Source organism: Macaca thibetana, chromosome 5 (genome assembly GCF_024542745.1).
Source record: "Macaca thibetana thibetana isolate TM-01 chromosome 5, ASM2454274v1, whole genome shotgun sequence".
NCBI lineage: Eukaryota > Metazoa > Chordata > Mammalia > Primates > Cercopithecidae > Macaca > Macaca thibetana.
In genome coordinates, this window is record NC_065582.1 from 181814245 (window position 1) to 181822090 (window position 7846).

The following is a 7846-nucleotide window of genomic DNA, read 5'->3' on the forward strand; positions in this document are numbered from 1 at the left end:
AAAATCCTGTGTGTGGACATCCACGCGAGAAACCTGAACCCAGACCCCGACCTATACCGACAAAAGTTAACTCAAACTGGGCCACAGACAAACTAAAAAACTCCTAGAAGGTAACAGAGGGGAAATCTAAGTGACCTTGGATTTGGCGATGACTTTTTATGCACCAAAAGCATAATCGATGAAGAAAAACTTGACAAATTAGACTTCATTAAAATCAAGAACTTAGGCTCTGCAGAAGACACCGTTAAGAGAATAAGTACAAAGAACACATAGAATTCAACGATAAAAAACCAGCAACCCAAGTGAAAAGGGGGCCAAAGATCCTAACAGGCACCAAAGATGATACCCAGAAAGTAATGAGCATACGGAAAGATGGTCCGTGTCATATGTCACCAAGGAATTGCAAATTGAAACGACACCAAGGCTGGGCATGGTGGCTCATACCTGTAGTCTCAGCACTTTCGGAGGCCGAGGTAGGCGGATCACTTGAGCCCAGGAGTTCGAGACCAGCCTGGGCAACATGGTGAGATCTTGTCTCCACAAAAACCAAAACACAAAAATTAGCCAGGCGTGGTGGTGTGCACCTGTAGTCCTAGCTACTCAGGAGGCTGGGGTGGGAGAATTACCTGAGATTGGGAGGTCCAGGCTGCAGTGAGCTGTGATTGTACCACTGTATTCCAGCTTGGGCAACAGAGCGAGACCTGCTCTCAAAAAAAAAAAAAAAAAAAAAAAGGAAGACAACACCAAGACACCACTACATACTTATTAATGGCCAAAATCCAGAACACAGACTATCCTGAATGCTGGTACGAAGCAGGAGCGCTCACTCATGGCTCCTGTTGAATGCGCGAACACGATCGTATGAACAACACAGAACGCCAAGTGGCACAGCTGCTCTGGAAGGCAGTTCGGCAACTTCCTGCCAAACTAAATGTACTTAAAATCTAATCCAGCAATTGCACTCCTTGATATTTACTCAAATGAATTAAATACTTATAGCCACCCAAAAACCTGCACATGACATTTATGGTAGCTTTATTCATGGTCACCGGAAACTGGAAGCCACCAAGGTGTCCTTCAGTAGGCAAATGGATACATAAATTGTGGTACAGACAGTGGAATATGATTCAGCCCTTGAAAGGAAAGAGCTATCCTGCCAAGAAAAGCCATGAAGGGTCCCTGAGTTCATGTCACAAAGTGAAAGAAGCCTACACACGGTGAGTCCAGCTCAATGGCATTCTGGACAAGGCAACACCGTGGAGGCGGTGAGGAGCTCAGCCGTTGGTGGGGGCTGGGGGAGGGAGGGATGAAGCGGCAAGGCTCGGAGGAATTTGAGGGCAGCAGCGCTGCTCCGGATGGTGCTCCCGTGGTGGATCCATGTCATCGTGTGTTTGTCCAAACCTGCATGTGTGCAACACCAAGAGGGAACCCTCGATGTGAATGTGAGCTTTAGGTAATCATGGATCACTGTTGGTCACCACTCTGCACCACACTAATGCAAGGTGATAGGAATCAGGGAAACTTGCGGGGGAGAAGATGGGAAGATGGGGATGTGGGGATGTGAGAACATGGGAATATGGGGATATGCAAATATGAGGATATGGGGATATGCAAATATGGGGATGTGGGGATATGTAAATGTGGGAATATGGTGATATAGGGACATGGGAATATGGGGATATGGGAAGATGGGAATATGCGGATGTTGGGATATGGGAATATGAGAATATGGGGATATTGGGATACTGGGATATTGGAATATGGGGATATGGGGATGTGGGAAGATGGGACTATGTGAATATTGGGATATAGGGATATGGGGATGTTGGAATATGGGGATATGGTGATATTGGAATATGGGGATATGGGGGTGTGGGAAGGTGGGACTACGTGGATATTGGGATATGGGGATATGGGGATATTGGAATAGGGAGATATGGGAATATGGGAACTCTTTGTGCTTTTTGCTGAATATTTCTGTGAGTCTAAAACTGCTCTAAAAGTAAAGTTCATTAAATTAAAAACAATAATAACAATCCTGTGCCTCAGCTGCCCAGAGCTGCTGCGTGAGGCGGCGGGACCCGGATGGGCACAATCCGGCACCTTGGGAAGGCCAGCCCTGCCAGGGTTGCATGGGAGCCTCCTCTGTGCTCAGGGAGACAGAGAGAAGAGTCGAGCCTACCCGGGATGGGGTGGGGGGTGTGAAACATGAGGCCTTCAGCCCAGAGCAGGAGACGGGGTCCAAGGGTGACGAGGATGGGGACAGAGAAGGTGACATTATGAGGCCCCAGGGGCAGAGCAGGGCGATTCCTGGAGGAGGGACCAATGGCTGAAACTTAAGGGCGAGTGAAGAAAGCTAGTCCCAGGGGCTCATCTACTGTCACCCAAGGTCCAGCACATCTGTACCTCCTCCCCACACCCGGCTTGGCTCGGGACAGGCCCTTCCACCCTAGCTCTTGCCTGTCCCCTTTGTAGCCCCTTTTCATAGCCCCCATCAGGGACTGTTCTACAATGCAAAAGGGGCCCAAGGCACCCTGCTCAGAGCCCTTCAGTGGCTCCCCCTTGCCCTCAGGAGAAAGTCCCGTGCCTGGCCCAGCTTCCAGGTCCCTAGAGACCAGTCCCACTCCCCTGTCTTCCACCTGGCCCAGTCAGGTATGTGAAGGAGGGTGAAGAGACAGGAACCATTCTGGGTGGCTGGGACTGCACCATCCAATTCCACCAGTGGCCTGAGCCACCCCAGGTGGCAGGTCTTGCAAGGAGCTTTCAGGAACATGGACCCTTCGTATCCCCGCAGGGAGGCAAGGTAGGCAAGTGGCCCCCCATCTACAGAGGGGGGACCGAGATGACAGGAGAGGGTGTTCTCTCCCCAGGTCCTGCTTGACCCAGTGCTTCCTGGAGAGGAGGGGCTGAAATTCCCAGACAGCCCACGTGTGAGAGGGGGGGTCTCGGCAGGGGGAGAGGCCCCCCCGCACCCAGGGCCTGGATGAGGCACCTCAGGATGCTTGTGACCACAGTATTTGCCCACCTGGGTTGGCTTTTCTCAGTCCTGGGGAAACGGCAGAGGCAAAGGAGGGGCAGTGCACAGCTGCGGAGGTCTGGGCTGTGCCCAGGAGAGGAAGCATCCCTGGAGCACTTGGCCTTGACCCCAGGAGGTGAAGGCCACCTCTGCTGTGGCCACAGCACTCAGCTAATCCATTATTGAGCACCTCAGCTGGTCACCAGGCAATTAGCGCCCAGGCCTCCGTCCTGACGCCTAATTGCACTAATTGATAGGGTTGGCCGTGGTCCCCCAACCCTTGCCCTTGTCCACAATGGCTTCATGCCTGGGAGCCCAGCCTCTAGCCTCCCTCTCTCAGGACTTGCTGAAGCATCTTTTCCTGGAGGCCACAGTCTTGGGACCGCTTGGCCAGCTCTCCACGTTGGCCAGGATTTTACTCCAGTACCCGCCTCCCCTCACTTTCCCTTAGTCCCTAATACCAGGTCCTCCATTCACATATCTGTAAGATGGATGGGCAGGACTTGTTTAAGAGCAAAGGTCAGGTTCAATGGGTGCTATGGGGATGGGGGTTAAGTGACTGTTCCTTTTTGAGCCTCAGGCCCAGTTTGTAGGGCAGCCAGGATGACTAAATTAGATGACAGTTATAAAGTACAGAGCTCTGGGCCTGGCCCCAAGAGCTCAGTACACCTTCTCAGTGCCAGTACAGTGATGATTGTGATGGTGGTGATGGTGATGATGGTGGTGGCGATGATGATGGAAATAATGATGATGATGATGACGAAGATGGGATGACAATGGTGATGGTGATGGTAGTGTTGATGATAATGGTCATGGTGGTGAGGATGATGATGGCGATGGTGATGATGGTGATGGTGGTGACGATGATGGTGTTAGTGGTGGTGATGGTGATTATGGTGATGGGGATTATGGCAATGATAGTGATGTGGTTGTGGTAATGACGGTGGTGGTGATGATGGTGATGGTGATTATGGTGGTGATGATGGTGATGGTGATAATGGTGGTGATGGTGGTGGTGCTGATAGTGGTGGTAATGATGGTGATGGTGACTATGATGGTGATGATGGTGATGGTGATGTGGTGGTGCTGATGATGGTCGTGGTGGTGTCAATGGTGGTAACAGTGGTGATGGTGATGACAGTGGTGATGGTGATATGTTAATGATGATGATGATGGTGGTGGTGGTGATGATGGTGATGGTGATAATGGTGGTGATGATGGTGATGTCCTGGTGATGGTGATTATGGTGGTGAAGATGGTGATTATGGTGGTGATGGTGATGGTGACTATGATGGTGATGATGGTGATGGTGATAATGGTGGTGATGGTGATTATGGTGGTGATTATGATGGTGATGATGGTGGTGGTGGTGATAGTGGTGGTGGTGGTGGTGATGATGGTGATGGTGATTATGATGGTGATGTTGGTGGTGGTGTTGATAGTGGTGGTGATGATGGTGGTGGCGATGATGGTGGTGATGACGGTGATAATGATGGTGGTGATGGTGATGGTAATGATGGTGATGGTGATTATGGTGGTGATGATGGTGATGGTGATGATGGTGATGGTGATTATGATGGTGATGATGGTGGTGGTGTTGATAGTGGTGGTAATGACAGTGGTGGTGATGATGGTGATGGTGATTATGGTGATGGTGATAATGGTGGTGATGATGGTGATGGTGATGGTGATTATGATGGTGATGATGGTGGTGGTGTTGATAGTGGTGGTAATGACAGTGGTGATGATAGTGATGGTGATTATGGTGATGGTGATAATGGTGGTGATGATGGTGATGGTGATGGTGATTATGATGGTGATGATGGTGGTGGTGTTGATAGTGGTGGTAATGACAGTGGTGGTGATGATGGTGATGGTGATTATGGTGATGGTGATAATGGTGGTGATGATGGTGATTATGGTGGTGATGATGGTGATGGTGATTATGATGGTGGTGGTGGTGATAGTGGTGGTAATGATGGTGGTGGTGATGATGGTGGTGATGGTGATTATTATGTGGTGGTGTTGATAGTGGTGGTGATAATGGTGGTGGTGATGACGGTGATAATGATGGTGATGATGATGATGGTGATGATGGTGGTGGTGATTATAGTGGCGATGATGTGATGGTGATGATGGTGGTGATGATGGTGATGGTGATTATGATGGTGATGATGGTGGTGGTGTAGATAGTGGTGGTAATGATGGCGGTGGTGATGATGGTGATGGTGATTATGGTGGTGATGATGGTGATGGTGATAATGGTGGTGATGGTGGTGGTGGTGATGGTGGTGGTGGTGATGGTGGTGGTAATGATGATGATGGTGACTATGATGGTGATGATGGTGATGGTGATAATGGTGGTGTTGATGGTGATTATTTTGGTGATGATGGTGATGGTGACTATGATGGTGATAATGGTGATTATGGTGGTGATGGTGATGGTGATTATGATGGTGATGATAGCGGTGGTGGTGATAGTGGTGGCAATGATGGTGGTGATGGTGATAGTGGTGGTAATGATGACTGGTGATGGTGATTATGATGGTGATGATGGTGGTGGTGACAGTGGTGGTAATGATGGTGGTGGTGGTGATACTGGTGGTGATGATGGTGGTGGTGTTGATAGTGGTGGTAATGATGGTGGTGGTGATGATGATGTGGTAGAGATGATGGCGGTGGGGCATATGGCCTCCTTAATGAGGGAATGACAGCCATACATGAGCATCCAGGATGTAGTGAGGCCCAGCAACATCATTGTTTGCCAAGAGCCTGGGAGCCCATCCTCTGATGCTCCACTCCTGGAAGATAACTATCCCTCCCTTGAAGATCCCCGATGCTTGCAAGAGGCAATAATGCTTCTTGGTACAACTACAAGCCCACCTTCCTGTCTCCTCTGAATGGTGAAGGCTTCAATGCAGAGCCCCGACAGTGTGGTGGTGAAGAGCCAGAGCTTGGAACCAGATGCCAGGTCCAGGCCCTGCTTCTGTCTGTATTAGGTTCACTGTCTGGAGCCTCTTACTTGATCTCTGCATTCCTGTTTCCTCTGCTATGGCCTGGAGACAATGGGAGTCCTGACTTCATGGGTTGATGTGCAGCTTATATGGGCCAATACGTACACTACTCTGGCACGGGACAGTCACCATTGTTATTAATTACCTGAAAATTAATGTAAATTAGTGTAAAGCTTTTTACTTCCAAGAACTCCATCCAGAAAGTAAAAAGATGACACAAAGAATGGAAGAAAATATTTGCAACACACATATATCATTTAGAACCTGTATCCAGAACATATAAAGAACTCTGACAACCCAACAATAAAAAGACAAATAACTCAATTTAAAAATAGCCCAAGGATTCAAATAGACATGTCTCTAAAAAGGATATAAAAATGGCAGATAAATAGATGGAAAGATATTCATTCTCATTAGTCATTAGGGAAATGCAAATCAAACTACAATTAGATATCACTTCACACCCATGATCACAGCTGGAATAAAAAAAGGCAGATAATAACAAATGCTGGTGAAGATCTGGATGAATGGGAACCCTCACACATTGCTGAAAGTAGAATGGTGCAGCCACTTTGGAAAATAGTCAGGCATCTCCTCAAAAACAGAGCATTATGACATGAGCCAGCAATTCCGCTCCTAGGTATCTGCCCAAGGGCACTGAGAACATTGTCAACTTAAAAAAGCGTGCATGTGTATACACGGCAGCATCATTTATAATAGCCAAAAAAGTGGAAATAACCCAAATGTCCACCGACCGATGAATGGACAAAGAGGACTATCCATACAGCAAAATATTATTTGGCCATAAAAAAGAATGAAATGCTGTTACATACCTTGACAACATTACACAAAATGATAGAAGCCAGACACAAATCACTAAAGTGATTCCATTTACGTAAATGTCCAAAATAGGCAAATCCATAGAGATATAAGTAGATTAGTGGTTGCCAGGGCTGGGAGTAGAGAGAAAAGGTGGGTGACTGCTAAGGGGTATGGGGTTTCTTTGGGGGGTAATGAAAGTGGTCTAAGCCCGGTGCAGTGGCTCATGCCTATAATCCCACCACTATGGGAGCCTGAGGTGGGAGGATCTCTTGAGTCCAGGAGTTCAAGACCAGCCGGGACAACATAGTGAGACCCCATCTCTAAAAATTTAACAAAATGAGCTGAGCATAGCGATGTGTGCCTGTAGTCCCAGTTACTCGGGAGAATTGCTTGAGCCCAGGAGGTCAAGGCAGCAGTGCGCTGAGATCACATCACTGCACTCCAGCCTGGTGACAGAGCAAGACCCTGCCTCAAAACAGAAGACAAAAGAGGCCGGGTGTGGTGGCTCATGCCTGTAATCCCAGCATTCTGGGAGGCCAAGGCGAGTTGATCACTTGAGATCAGGAGTTTGAGACCAGCCTGGCCAACATGGTGAAACCCTATCTCTACTAAAAAACAAACAAACAAATAAAAAAATTAGCTGGGCTGTCAGCAGACACTTGTAATTCCAGCTACTTGGGAGGCTGAGGCAGGAGAATCGCTTGAACCAGGGAGGTGGAGGTTGTGGTGAGCCTAGATTGCAACACTGCATTCCAGCCTGGGTGATAGGGCGAGTGATACTCCGTCTCAAAAAAATAATAATATAAAAAAAAAAAGAAAGAAAGGAAAAAAAGAAAATCCTCTAAAATTAGATACTAAAATTTAAAAGTGGGGTGGCGGTTACACCTCAATTCTATGAATATGCTTTAAAAACACTGAATTGTATAATTAAAAGGGTGAATTTTACAGTATGTGAATTATATCTCAATAAAACTATTATTAAAAAAGAAGCCCC

At 47.9% G+C, this 7846-nt stretch overlaps 1 protein-coding gene across 3 annotated transcripts in view; it reads left to right on the forward strand.

The window, feature by feature from the left end:
- LRPAP1 (LDL receptor related protein associated protein 1) overlaps window positions 1–7846 on the forward strand; it is a 768843-nt gene that overhangs the window by 275902 nt on the left and 485095 nt on the right. The gene's annotated exons all lie outside the window — the stretch shown is intronic.